General features: G+C 42.2%; 7 non-coding genes across 7 annotated transcripts; all 7 read right to left on the bottom strand.

Annotated features, from left to right (window-relative positions):
* Nucleotides 1-1,661: 1,661 nt before the first annotated feature.
* LOC144793863 (U4 spliceosomal RNA) lies at nt 1,662-1,801 on the bottom strand. Its single transcript, XR_013603319.1, has one exon. It is a non-coding gene; the product is annotated as a U4 spliceosomal RNA (small nuclear RNA).
* A 1,929-nt stretch (nt 1,802-3,730) lies between these two features.
* On the bottom strand, nt 3,731-3,870 carry LOC144793866 (U4 spliceosomal RNA). Its single transcript, XR_013603321.1, has one exon. It is a non-coding gene; the product is annotated as a U4 spliceosomal RNA (small nuclear RNA).
* A 1,929-nt stretch (nt 3,871-5,799) lies between these two features.
* On the bottom strand, nt 5,800-5,939 carry LOC144793939 (U4 spliceosomal RNA). Its single transcript, XR_013603387.1, has one exon. It is a non-coding gene; the product is annotated as a U4 spliceosomal RNA (small nuclear RNA).
* A 1,921-nt stretch (nt 5,940-7,860) lies between these two features.
* LOC144793810 (U4 spliceosomal RNA) lies at nt 7,861-8,000 on the bottom strand. Its single transcript, XR_013603273.1, has one exon. It is a non-coding gene; the product is annotated as a U4 spliceosomal RNA (small nuclear RNA).
* A 1,921-nt stretch (nt 8,001-9,921) lies between these two features.
* On the bottom strand, nt 9,922-10,061 carry LOC144793854 (U4 spliceosomal RNA). The gene has a single exon (XR_013603311.1). It is a non-coding gene; the product is annotated as a U4 spliceosomal RNA (small nuclear RNA).
* Nucleotides 10,062-11,982: 1,921 nt separating this feature from the next.
* Nucleotides 11,983-12,122, bottom strand: LOC144793862 (U4 spliceosomal RNA). The gene has a single exon (XR_013603318.1). It is a non-coding gene; the product is annotated as a U4 spliceosomal RNA (small nuclear RNA).
* Nucleotides 12,123-14,051: 1,929 nt separating this feature from the next.
* On the bottom strand, nt 14,052-14,191 carry LOC144793865 (U4 spliceosomal RNA). Its single transcript, XR_013603320.1, has one exon. It is a non-coding gene; the product is annotated as a U4 spliceosomal RNA (small nuclear RNA).
* Between the last annotated feature and the right edge of the window lie 557 nt (nt 14,192-14,748).

The following is a 14,748-nucleotide window of genomic DNA, read 5'->3' as shown; positions in this document are numbered from 1 at the left end:
ATGCTCAGGCAGATATACCTTCACACAAAGATGAGATCTAGGCTGCTAACCATGGGTTGTGGAAAATATAAGAAGCACAAATTCATAATAGCATCCTCATAGGTCCAACTGTCTTCAAATGTTTACTAGAGAAGGAACGGCAATCAATTTAAAGGAAAATAAATGATAGATAAATTTTTCCATATTCCATAATGCACGTCTGCCATTTCATGGCACTACATAGTTGCATTTGCTGCATTTCATTTTTAGCTTTAGGAGGTACAATATACTGGTTTCCTTGTTTTCAAAACATTTTAGGGGAAGATTCACAAGGACCTGACGCAACTGCATGGATGCATAAGTTTCCTTGAGTCAGTGCTGAATGTCCGTGTGCCACGATGAATGTGCTGTATTTACAATACAGCGCTCCATGGCGCAAGAATTAACAGATGCGTCAGAAATTCTGACGCATCTGTTGGCACAAAAGTGACGCATTGCTGGAAATGCTCATGAAAGTGACGCAAAAAGCCCTGAGTCATAACTTATGCCTGGTCTGTGCAGGCGTAGGGATTTTGACACAGTGAAGGCGTAGAGTGATGTAGTGAAATTTTGTAGATTTCAGTGCGTCAGTTCTAGAAGGCTTTTAGCGTGGGAACGCCCACCCTGCATACATTATACCTGACGCAGGTATAATATGATGCGGGACTTTACAATGTGACACATCTCCCTAGATGCGTCACATTGTAAATGGGCCGCAACATTTATGCCGCAGCTGCGTCACAATACAGATTTTTATACTTGCCCTATATATGGCTGTGTGTACGTTGTGTGTCTCCGTCTGCATGCAGCATACAAATGTGCCAGATCTGGGAGTCCAGTTGGGCTGATGCAGTCACACAAGAGCTCTTTGCCTGACCTCATTGTCACCAATTCAAATCAGAGAGGATCCATGCAGTCTTTCAAGGCTCTCAGGTGAAAAAATGGGCCCTTGAGCAAGGAAGAAAATAGGCCCCCTTGTTGAAGTTTGGAATATAAAATACCGCAATAATCAAGGTTCAGTGGGTCCCGCAGGTCTGTGGGCGCCAGTGCAACTGCACCTGCTGCACCAACAGAAGCTACGCCCCTGTCATAGAGCTGGGTAACATCAAGTACTCAGTGCCACAAAGAGCATTAGAAATAAACTTTACATAATGTCAAACGGCAAAAACAAGAGCTTTGTCAGTTCTTGTTCTGTTTCAAACACACCATACAATCTGTATGAACCCTCTCCACATTTTCCTACTGATAACAAATGCCTTCGCTCCCAGAAAAAAACTTTCCGGGCGGTTAGTGCACATTTGAATGGGAGATGAGACCTCGGAAGAGCCCAGCCCTGCGCCGGACTGCGAGTCACCTCAGAGAGCAGAAACAAAGCCCGTCCTCTGCCCATCACTGACCCAAGCGAATCCGTGGAGCAAAGATGAGAACAAAGGGGAAGAAATAAAAGAATAACGAAAACTCATCAAGGAAAATAAATCCCTAAATTACTGCTGTATTTAAAAAGCTGAGAAAACAAAAGAGAACGTAAAGAGTAAACTGAAGCCAAAGAGAGTCACCGTTTTGTCCTTGTCACAGATCACAAACCTGCAAGTAAATTGCATTGCAAAATAAACTATCTTATTTTTTAATTACATATTCTCCAGTCTCCGAAGAGACTGTCAAAAATTGCCATTTCGACTATTTTTCAAGTCTCCATGACTGGGTATTGGGTAAAGTTTTCAATAAGCAATAATCGCACCTCGGTTAAACCTCATTGGCTACGATACTGCCACTGCGCAAAGCTAAACAATTTAGTGTGAATTTCATGCACACTTGCCCTAGTACCTCATGTTACAAAGAACATGATTCCTTTTCAAAAGATGTTATCTGTTTATGCATAACTACTCCTCCACTGCTTCTGATAGGCAATGTAAGACATATAATGGTGTTGTTTTACTAATTTCTATCAGCTCTCTGCCCCAAACCATCGATAGCCACACGCAGAGAATTATGGGAAATTGTATGCTAAATAGCTGTCCAGGTAAGCAGCACCCTCCCAAGTTATGGATTTGATGCTCAGGCAGATATACCTTCACACAAAGATGAGATCTAGGCTGCTAACCATGGGTTGTGGAAAATATAAGAAGCACAAATTCATAATAGCATCCTCATAGGTCCCACTGTCTTCAAATGTTTACTAGAGAAGGAACGGCAATAAATTTAAAGGAAAATAAATTATAGATAAATTTTTCCATATTCCATAATGCACGTCTGCCATTTTATGGCACTACATAGTTGCATTTGCTGCATTTCATTTTTAGCTTTAGGAGGTACAATATACTGGTTTCCTGGTTTTCAAAACATTTTAGGGGAAGATTCACAAGGACCTGACGCAACTGCATGGATGCATAAGTTTCCTTGAGTCAGTGCTGAATGTCCTTGTGCCACGATGAATGTGCTGTATTTACAATACAGCGCTCCATGGCGCAAGAATTAACAGATGCGTCAGAAATTCTGACGCATCTGTTGGCACAAAAGTGACGCATTGCTGGAAATGCTCATGAAAGTGACGCAAAAAGCCCTGAGTCATAACTTATGCCTGGTCTGTGCAGGCGTAGGGATTTTGACACAGTGAAGGCGTAGAGTGATGTAGTGAAATCTTGTAGATTTCAGTGCGTCAGTTCTAGAAGGCTTTTAGCGTGGGAACGCCCACCCTGCATACATTATACCTGACGCAGGTATAATATGATGCGGGACTTTACAATGTGACACATCTCCCTAGATGCGTCACATTGTAAATGGGCCGCAACATTTATGCCGCAGCTGCATCACAATACAGATTTTTATACTTGCCCTATATATGGCTGTGTGTACGTTGTGTGTCTCCGTCTGCATGCAGCATACAAATGTGCCAGATCTGGTAGCCCAGTTGGGCTGATGCAGCCACACAAGAGCTCTTTGCCTGACCTCATTGTCACCAATTCAAATCAGAGAGGATCCATGCAGTCTTTCAAGGCTCTCAGGTGAAAAAATGGGCCCTAGAGCAAGGAAGAAAATAGGCCCCCTTGTTGAAGTTTGGAATATAAAATACCGCAATAATCAGGGTTCAGTGGGTCCCGCAGGTCTGTGGGCGCCAGTGCAACTGCACCTGCTGCACCAACAGAAGCTACGCCCCTGTCATAGAGCTGGGTAACATCAATTACTCAGTGCCACAAAGAGCATTAGAAATAAACTTTACATAATGTCAAACTGCAAAAACAAGAGCTTTGTCAGTTCTTGTTCTGTTTCAAACACTCCATACAATCTGTATGAACCCTCTCCACATTTTCCTACTGATAACAAATGCCTTCGCTCCCAGAAAAAAACTTTCTGGGCGGTTAGTGCACATTTGAATGGGAGATGAGACCTCGGAGGAGCCCAGCCCTGCGCCGGACTGCGAGTCACCTCAGAGAGCAGAAACAAAGCCCGTCCTCTGCCCATCACTGACCCAAGCGAATCTGTGGAGCAAAGATGAGAACAAAGGGGAAGAAATAAAAGAACAACGAAAAATCATCAAGGAAAATAAATCCCTAAATTACTACTGTATTTAAAAAGCTGAGAAAACAAAAGAGAACGTAAATAGTAAACTGAAGCCAAATAGAGTCACCATTTTGTCCTTGTCACAGATCACAAACCTGCAAGTAAATTGCATTGCAAAATAAACTATTTTATTTTTTAATTACATATTCTCCAGTCTCCGAAGAGACTGTCAAAAATTGCCATTTCGACTATATTTCAAGTCTCCATGACAGGGTATTGGGTAAAGTTTTCAATAAGCAATAATCGCGCCTCGGTTAATCCTCATTGGCTACGATACTGCCACTGCGCAAAGCTATACAATGTAGTGTGAATTTCATGCACACTTGCCCTAGTACCTCATGTTACAAAGAACATGATTCCTTTTCAAAAGATGTTATCTGTTTATGCATAACTACTCCTCCACTGCTTCTGATAGGCAATGTAAGTCATATAATGGTGTTGTTTTACTAATTTCTATCAGCTCTCTGCCCCAAACCGTCGATAGCCACACGCAGAGAATTATGGGAAATTGTATGCTAAATAGCTGTCCAGGTAAGCAGCACCCTCCCAAGTTATGGATTTGATGCTCAGGCAGATATACCTTCACACAAAGATGAGATCTAGGCTGCTAACCATGGGTTGTGGAAAATATAAGAAGCACAAATTCATAATAGCATCCTCATAGGTCCAACTGTCTTCAAATGTTTACTAGAGAAGGAACGGCAATCAATTTAAAGGAAAATAAATGATAGATACATTTTTCCATATTCCATAATGCACGTCTGCCATTTCATGGCACTACATAGTTGCATTTGCTGCATTTCATTTTTAGCTTTAGGAGGTACAATATACTGGTTTCCTTGTTTTCAAAACATTTTAGGGGAAGATTCACAAGGACCTGACGCAACTGCATGGATGCATAAGTTTCCTTGAGTCAGTGCTGAATGTCCTTGTGCCACGATGAATGTGCTGTATTTACAATACAGCGCTCCATGGCGCAAGAATTAACAGATGCGTCAGAAATTCTGACGCATCTGTTGGCACAAAAGTGACGCATTGCTGGAAATGCTCATGAAAGTGACGCAAAAAGCCCTGAGTCATAACTTATGCCTGGTCTGTGCAGGCGTAGGGATTTTGACACAGTGAAGGCGTAGAGTGATGTAGTGAAATTTTGTAGATTTCAGTGCGTCAGTTCTAGAAAGCTTTTAGCGTGGGAACGCCCACCCTGCATACATTATACCTGACGCAGGTATAATATGATGCGGGACTTTACAATGTGACACATCTCCCTAGATGCGTCACATTGTAAATGGGCCGCAACATTTATGCCGCAGCTGCGTCACAATACAGATTTTTATACTTGCCCTATATATGGCTGTGTGTACGTTGTGTGTCTCCGTCTGCATGCAGCATACAAATGTGCCAGATCTGGTAGCCCAGTTGGGCTGATGCAGCCACACAAGAGCTCTTTGCCTGACCTCATTGTCACCAATTCAAATCAGAGAGGATCCATGCAGTCTTTCAAGGCTCTCAGGTGAAAAAATGGGCCCTAGAGCAAGGAAGAAAATAGGCCCCCTTGTTGAAGTTTGGAATATAAAATACCGCAATAATCAGGGTTCAGTGGGTCCCGTAGGTCTGTGGGCGCCAGTGCAACTGCACCTGCTGCACCAACAGAAGCTACGCCCCTGTCATAGAGCTGGGTAACATCAATTACTCAGTGCCACAAAGAGCATTAGAAATAAACTTTACATAATGTCAAACGGCAAAAACAAGAGCTTTGTCAGTTCTTGTTCTGTTTCAAACACTCCATACAATCTGTATGAACCCTCTCCACATTTTCCTACTGATAACAAATGCCTTCGCTCCCAGAAAAAAACTTTCTGGGCGGTTAGTGCACATTTGAATGGGAGATGAGACCTCGGAAGAGCCCAGCCCTGCGCCAGACTGCGAGTCACCTCAGAGAGCAGAAACAAAGCCCGTCCTCTGCCCATCACTGACCCAAGCGAATCCGTGGAGCAAAGATGAGAACAAAGGGGAAGAAATAAAAGAATAACGAAAACTCATCAAGGAAAATAAATCCCTAAATTACTGCTGTATTTAAAAAGCTGAGAAAACAAAAGAGAACGTAAAGAGTAAACTGAAGCCAAATAGAGTCACCGTTTTGTCCTTGTCACAGATCACAAACCTGCAAGTAAATTGCATTGCAAAATAATCTATCTTATTTTTTAATTACATATTCTCCAATTTCTGAAGAGACTGTCAAAAATTGCCATTTCGACTATATTTCAAGTCTCCATGACGGGGTATTGGGTAAAGTTTTCAATAAGCAATAATCACGCCTCGGTTAAACCTCATTGGCTACGATACTGCCACTGCGCAAAGCTAAACAATTTAGTGTGAATTTCATGCACACTTGCCCTAGTACCTCATGTTACAAAGAACATGATTCCTTTTCAAAAGATGTTATCTGTTTATGCATAACTACTCCTCCACTGCTTCTGATAGGCAATGTAAGACATATAATGGTGTTGTTTTACTAATTTCTATCAGCTCTCTGCCCCAAACCGTCGATAGCCACACGCAGAGAATTATGGGAAATTGTATGCTAAATAGCTGTCCAGGTAAGCAGCACCCTCCCAAGTTATGGATTTGATGCTCAGGCAGATATACCTTCACACAAAGATGAGATCTAGGCTGCTAACCATGGGTTGTGGAAAATATAAGAAGCACAAATTCATAATAGCATCCTCATAGGTCCCACTGTCTTCAAATGTTTACTAGAGAAGGAACGGCAATCAATTTAAAGGAAAATAAATGATAGATACATTTTTCCATATTCCATAATGCACGTCTGCCATTTCATGGCACTACATAGTTGCATTTGCTGCATTTCATTTTTAGCTTTAGGAGGTACAATATACTGGTTTCCAAAACATTTTAGGGGATGATTCACAAGGACCTGACGCAACTGCATGGATGCATAAGTTTCCTTGAGTCAGTGCTGAATGTCCTTGTGCCACGATGAATGTGCTGTATTTACAATACAGCGCTCCATGGCGCAAGAATTAACAGATGCGTCAGAAATTCTGACGCATCTGTTGGCACAAAAGTGACGCATTGCTGGAAATGCTCATGAAAGTGACGCAAAAAGCCCTGAGTCATAACTTATGCCTGGTCTGTGCAGGCGTAGGGATTTTGACACAGTGAAGGCGTAGAGTGATGTAGTGAAATCTTGTAGATTTCAGTGCGTCAGTTCTAGAAGGCTTTTAGCGTGGGAACGCCCACCCTGCATACATTATACCTGACGCAGGTATAATATGATGCGGGACTTTACAATGTGACACATCTCCCTAGATGCGTCACATTGTAAATGGGCCGCAACATTTATGCCGCAGCTGCCTCACAATACAGATTTTTATACTTGCCCTATATATTGCTGTGTGTACGTTGTGTGTCTCCGTCTGCATGCAGCATACAAATGTGCCAGATCTGGTAGCCCAGTTGGGCTGATGCAGCCACACAAGAGCTCTCTGCCTGACCTCATTGTCACCAATTCAAATCAGAGAGGATCCATGCAGTCTTTCAAGGCTCTCAGGTGAAAAAATGGGCCCTAGAGCAAGGAAGAAAATAGGCCCCCTTGTTGAAGTTTGGAATATAAAATACCGCAATAATCAGGGTTCATTGGGTCCCGCAGGTCTGTGGGCGCCAGTGCAACTGCACCTGCTGCACCTACAGAAGCTACGCCCCTGTCATAGAGCTGGGTAACATCAATTACTCAGTGCCACAAAGAGCATTAGAAATAAACTTTACATAATGTCAAACGGCAAAAACAAGAGCTTTGTCAGTTCTTGTTCTGTTTCAAACACTCCATACAATCTGTATGAACCCTCTCCAAATTTTCCTACTGATAACAAATGCCTTCGCTCCCAGAAAAAAACTTTCTGGGCGGTTAGTGCACATTTGAATGGGAGATGAGACCTCGGAAGAGCCCAGCCCTGCGCCAGACTGCGAGTCACCTCAGAGAGCAGAAACAAAGCCCGTCCTCTGCCCATCACTGACCCAAGCGAATCCGTGGAGCAAAGATGAGAACAAAGGGGAAGAAATAAAAGAATAACGAAAACTCATCAAGGAAAATAAATCCCTAAATTACTGCTGTATTTAAAAAGCTGAGAAAACAAAAGAGAACGTAAAGAGTAAACTGAAGCCAAATAGAGTCACCGTTTTGTCCTTGTCACAGATCACAAACCTGCAAGTAAATTGCATTGCAAAATAAACTATCTTATTTTTTAATTACATATTCTCCAATTTCTGAAGAGACTGTCAAAAATTGCCATTTCGACTATATTTCAAGTCTCCATGACGGGGTATTGGGTAAAGTTTTCAATAAGCAATAATCGCGCCTCGGTTAAACCTCATTGGCTACGATACTGCCACTGCGCAAAGCTAAACAATTTAGTGTGAATTTCATGCACACTTGCCCTAGTACCTCATGTTACAAAGAACATGATTCCTTTTCAAAAGATGTTATCTGTTTATGCATAACTACTCCTCCACTGCTTCTGATAGGCAATGTAAGACATATAATGGTGTTGTTTTACTAATTTCTATCAGCTCTCTGCCCCAAACCGTCGATAGCCACACGTAGAGAATTATGGGAAATTGTATGCTAAATAGCTGTCCAGGTAAGCAGCACCCTCCCAAGTTATGGATTTGATGCTCAGGCAGATATACCTTCACACAAAGATGAGATCTAGGCTGCTAACCATGGGTTGTGGAAAATATAAGAAGCACAAATTCATAATAGCATCCTCATAGGTCCCACTGTCTTCAAATGTTTACTAGAGAAGGAACGGCAATCAATTTAAAGGAAAATAAATGATAGATACATTTTTCCATATTCCATAATGCACGTCTGCCATTTCATGGCACTACATAGTTGCATTTGCTGCATTTCATTTTTAGCTTTAGGAGGTACAATATACTGGTTTCCAAAACATTTTAGGGGATGATTCACAAGGACCTGACGCAACTGCATGGATGCATAAGTTTCCTTGAGTCAGTGCTGAATGTCCTTGTGCCACGATGAATGTGCTGTATTTACAATACAGCGCTCCATGGCGCAAGAATTAACAGATGCGTCAGAAATTCTGACGCATCTGTTGGCACAAAAGTGACGCATTTCTGGAAATGCTCATGAAAGTGACGCAAAAAGCCCTGAGTCATAACTTATGCCTGGTCTGTGCAGGCGTAGGGATTTTGACACAGTGAAGGCGTAGAGTGATGTAGTGAAATCTTGTAGATTTCAGTGCGTCAGTTCTAGAAGGCTTTTAGCGTGGGAACGCCCACCCTGCATACATTATACCTGACGCAGGTATAATATGATGCGGGACTTTACAATGTGACACATCTCCCTAGATGTGTCACATTGTAAATGGGCCGCAACATTTATGCCGCAGCTGCCTCACAATACAGATTTTTATACTTGCCCTATATATGGCTGTGTGTACGTTGTGTGTCTCCGTCTGCATGCAGCATACAAATGTGCCAGATCTGGGAGTCCAGTTGGGCTGATGCAGTCACACAAGAGCTCTTTGCCTGACCTCATTGTCACCAATTCAAATCAGAGAGGATCCATGCAGTCTTTCAAGGCTCTCAGGTGAAAAAATGGGCCCTTGAGCAAGGAAGAAAATAGGCCCCCTTGTTGAAGTTTGGAATATAAAATACCGCAATAATCAAGGTTCAGTGGGTCCCGCAGGTCTGTGGGCGCCAGTGCAACTGCACCTGCTGCACCAACAGAAGCTACGCCCCTGTCATAGAGCTGGGTAACATCAAGTACTCAGTGCCACAAAGAGCATTAGAAATAAACTTTACATAATGTCAAACGGCAAAAACAAGAGCTTTGTCAGTTCTTGTTCTGTTTCAAACACACCATACAATCTGTATGAACCCTCTCCACATTTTCCTACTGATAACAAATGCCTTCGCTCCCAGAAAAAAACTTTCCGGGCGGTTAGTGCACATTTGAATGGGAGATGAGACCTCGGAAGAGCCCAGCCCTGCGCCGGACTGCGAGTCACCTCAGAGAGCAGAAACAAAGCCCGTCCTCTGCCCATCACTGACCCAAGCGAATCCGTGGAGCAAAGATGAGAACAAAGGGGAAGAAATAAAAGAATAACGAAAACTCGTCAAGGAAAATAAATTCCTAAATTACTGCTGTATTTAAAAAGCTGAGAAAACAAAAGAGAACGTAAAGAGTAAACTGAAGCCAAAGAGAGTCACCGTTTTGTCCTTGTCACAGATCACAAACCTGTAAGTAAATTGCATTGCAAAATAAACTATCTTATTTTTTAATTACATATTCTCCAGTCTCCGAAGAGACTGTCAAAAATTGCCATTTCGACTATATTTCAAGTCTCCATGACAGGGTATTGGGTAAAGTTTTCAATAAGCAATAATCGCACCTCGGTTAAACCTCATTGGCTACGATACTGCCACTGCGCAAAGCTAAACAATTTAGTGTGAATTTCATGCACACTTGCCCTAGTACCTCATGTTACAAAGAACATGATTCCTTTTCAAAAGATGTTATCTGTTTATGCATAACTACTCCTCCACTGCTTCTGATAGGCAATGTAAGACATATAATGGTGTTGTTTTACTAATTTCTATCAGCTCTCTGCCCCAAACCGTCGATAGCCACACGCAGAGAATTATGGGAAATTGTATGCTAAATAGCTGTCCAGGTAAGCAGCACCCTCCCAAGTTATGGATTTGATGCTCAGGCAGATATACCTTCACACAAAGATGAGATCTAGGCTGCTAACCATGGGTTGTGGAAAATATAAGAAGCACAAATTCATAATAGCATCCTCATAGGTCCCACTGTCTTCAAATGTTTACTAGAGAAGGAACGGCAATCAATTTAAAGGAAAATAAATGATAGATACATTTTTCCATATTCCATAATGCACGTCTGCCATTTCATGGCACTACATAGTTGCATTTGCTGCATTTCATTTTTAGCTTTAGGAGGTACAATATACTGGTTTCCAAAACATTTTAGGGGATGATTCACAAGGACCTGACGCAACTGCATGGATGCATAAGTTTCCTTGAGTCAGTGCTGAATGTCCTTGTGCCACGATGAATGTGCTGTATTTACAATACAGCGCTCCATGGCGCAAGAATTAACAGATGCGTCAGAAATTCTGACGCATCTGTTGGCACAAAAGTGACGCATTGCTGGAAATGCTCATGAAAGTGACGCAAAAAGCCCTGAGTCATAACTTATGCCTGGTCTGTGCAGGCGTAGGGATTTTGACACAGTGAAGGCGTAGAGTGATGTAGTGAAATTTTGTAGATTTCAGTGCGTCAGTTCTAGAAGGCTTTTAGCGTGGGAACGCCCACCCTGCATACATTATACCTGACGCAGGTATAATATGATGCGGGACTTTACAATGTGACACATCTCCCTAGATGCGTCACATTGTAAATGGGCCGCAACATTTATGCCGCAGCTGCGTCACAATACAGATTTTTATACTTGCCCTATATATGGCTGTGTGTACGTTGTGTGTCTCCGTCTGCATGCAGCATACAAATGTGCCAGATCTGGGAGTCCAGTTGGGCTGATGCAGTCACACAAGAGCTCTTTGCCTGACCTCATTGTCACCAATTCAAATCAGAGAGGATCCATGCAGTCTTTCAAGGCTCTCAGGTGAAAAAATGGGCCCTTGAGCAAGGAAGAAAATAGGCCCCCTTGTTGAAGTTTGGAATATAAAATACCGCAATAATCAAGGTTCAGTGGGTCCCGCAGGTCTGTGGGCGCCAGTGCAACTGCACCTGCTGCACCAACAGAAGCTACGCCCCTGTCATAGAGCTGGGTAACATCAAGTACTCAGTGCCACAAAGAGCATTAGAAATAAACTTTACATAATGTCAAACGGCAAAAACAAGAGCTTTGTCAGTTCTTGTTCTGTTTCAAACACACCATACAATCTGTATGAACCCTCTCCACATTTTCCTACTGATAACAAATGCCTTCGCTCCCAGAAAAAAACTTTCCGGGCGGTTAGTGCACATTTGAATGGGAGATGAGACCTCGGAAGAGCCCAGCCCTGCGCCGGACTGCGAGTCACCTCAGAGAGCAGAAACAAAGCCCGTCCTCTGCCCATCACTGACCCAAGCGAATCCGTGGAGCAAAGATGAGAACAAAGGGGAAGAAATAAAAGAATAACGAAAACTCATCAAGGAAAATAAATCCCTAAATTACTGCTGTATTTAAAAAGCTGAGAAAACAAAAGAGAACGTAAAGAGTAAACTGAAGCCAAAGAGAGTCACCGTTTTGTCCTTGTCACAGATCACAAACCTGCAAGTAAATTGCATTGCAAAATAAACTATCTTATTTTTTAATTACATATTCTCCAGTCTCCGAAGAGACTGTCAAAAATTGCCATTTCGACTATTTTTCAAGTCTCCATGACTGGGTATTGGGTAAAGTTTTCAATAAGCAATAATCGCACCTCGGTTAAACCTCATTGGCTACGATACTGCCACTGCGCAAAGCTAAACAATTTAGTGTGAATTTCATGCACACTTGCCCTAGTACCTCATGTTACAAAGAACATGATTCCTTTTCAAAAGATGTTATCTGTTTATGCATAACTACTCCTCCACTGCTTCTGATAGGCAATGTAAGACATATAATGGTGTTGTTTTACTAATTTCTATCAGCTCTCTGCCCCAAACCATCGATAGCCACACGCAGAGAATTATGGGAAATTGTATGCTAAATAGCTGTCCAGGTAAGCAGCACCCTCCCAAGTTATGGATTTGATGCTCAGGCAGATATACCTTCACACAAAGATGAGATCTAGGCTGCTAACCATGGGTTGTGGAAAATATAAGAAGCACAAATTCATAATAGCATCCTCATAGGTCCCACTGTCTTCAAATGTTTACTAGAGAAGGAACGGCAATAAATTTAAAAGAAAATAAATTATAGATAAATTTTTCCATATTCCATAATGCACGTCTGCCATTTTATGGCACTACATAGTTGCATTTGCTGCATTTCATTTTTAGCTTTAGGAGGTACAATATACTGGTTTCCTGGTTTTCAAAACATTTTAGGGGAAGATTCACAAGGACCTGACGCAACTGCATGGATGCATAAGTTTCCTTGAGTCAGTGCTGAATGTCCTTGTGCCACGATGAATGTGCTGTATTTACAATACAGCGCTCCATGGCGCAAGAATTAACAGATGCGTCAGAAATTCTGACGCATCTGTTGGCACAAAAGTGACGCATTGCTGGAAATGCTCATGAAAGTGACGCAAAAAGCCCTGAGTCATAACTTATGCCTGGTCTGTGCAGGCGTAGGGATTTTGACACAGTGAAGGCGTAGAGTGATGTAGTGAAATCTTGTAGATTTCAGTGCGTCAGTTCTAGAAGGCTTTTAGCGTGGGAACGCCCACCCTGCATACATTATACCTGACGCAGGTATAATATGATGCGGGACTTTACAATGTGACACATCTCCCTAGATGCGTCACATTGTAAATGGGCCGCAACATTTATGCCGCAGCTGCGTCACAATACAGATTTTTATACTTGCCCTATATATGGCTGTGTGTACGTTGTGTGTCTCCGTCTGCATGCAGCATACAAATGTGCCAGATCTGGTAGCCCAGTTGGGCTGATGCAGCCACACAAGAGCTCTTTGCCTGACCTCATTGTCACCAATTCAAATCAGAGAGGATCCATGCAGTCTTTCAAGGCTCTCAGGTGAAAAAATGGGCCCTAGAGCAAGGAAGAAAATAGGCCCCCTTGTTGAAGTTTGGAATATAAAATACCGCAATAATCAGGGTTCAGTGGGTCCCGCAGGTCTGTGGGCGCCAGTGCAACTGCACCTGCTGCACCAACAGAAGCTACGCCCCTGTCATAGAGCTGGGTAACATCAATTACTCAGTGCCACAAAGAGCATTAGAAATAAACTTTACATAATGTCAAACTGCAAAAACAAGAGCTTTGTCAGTTCTTGTTCTGTTTCAAACACTCCATACAATCTGTATGAACCCTCTCCACATTTTCCTACTGATAACAAATGCCTTCGCTCCCAGAAAAAAACTTTCTGGGCGGTTAGTGCACATTTGAATGGGAGATGAGACCTCGGAGGAGCCCAGCCCTGCGCCGGACTGCGAGTCACCTCAGAGAGCAGAAACAAAGCCCGTCCTCTGCCCATCACTGACCCAAGCGAATCTGTGGAGCAAAGATGAGAACAAAGGGGAAGAAATAAAAGAACAACGAAAAATCATCAAGGAAAATAAATCCCTAAATTACTACTGTATTTAAAAAGCTGAGAAAACAAAAGAGAACGTAAAGAGTAAACTGAAGCCAAATAGAGTCACCATTTTGTCCTTGTCACAGATCACAAACCTGCAAGTAAATTGCATTGCAAAATAAACTATTTTATTTTTTAATTACATATTCTCCAGTCTCCGAAGAGACTGTCAAAAATTGCCATTTCGACTATATTTCAAGTCTCCATGACAGGGTATTGGGTAAAGTTTTCAATAAGCAATAATCGCGCCTCGGTTAATCCTCATTGGCTACGATACTGCCACTGCGCAAAGCTATACAATGTAGTGTGAATTTCATGCACACTTGCCCTAGTACCTCATGTTACAAAGAACATGATTCCTTTTCAAAAGATGTTGTCTGTTTATGCATAACTACTCCTCCACTGCTTCTGATAGGCAATGTAAGTCATATAATGGTGTTGTTTTACTAATTTCTATCAGCTCTCTGCCCCAAACCGTCGATAGCCACACGCAGAGAATTATGGGAAATTGTATGCTAAATAGCTGTCCAGGTAAGCAGCACCCTCCCAAGTTATGGATTTGATGCTCAGGCAGATATACCTTCACACAAAGATGAGATCTAGGCTGCTAACCATGGGTTGTGGAAAATATAAGAAGCACAAATTCATAATAGCATCCTCATAGGTCCAACTGTCTTCAAATGTTTACTAGAGAAGGAACGGCAATCAATTTAAAGGAAAATAAATGATAGATACATTTTTCCATATTCCATAATGCACGTCTGCCATTTCATGGCACTACATAGTTGCATTTGCTGCATTTCATTTTTAGCTTTAGGAGGTACAATATACTGGTTTCCTTGTTTTCAAAA

Source organism: Lissotriton helveticus, chromosome 11, assembly GCF_964261635.1.
Source record: "Lissotriton helveticus chromosome 11, aLisHel1.1, whole genome shotgun sequence".
NCBI lineage: Eukaryota > Metazoa > Chordata > Amphibia > Caudata > Salamandridae > Lissotriton > Lissotriton helveticus.
The sequence above is the reverse complement of the archived record's forward strand: the minus strand, read 5'-3'. Positions and strand labels throughout refer to the sequence as shown.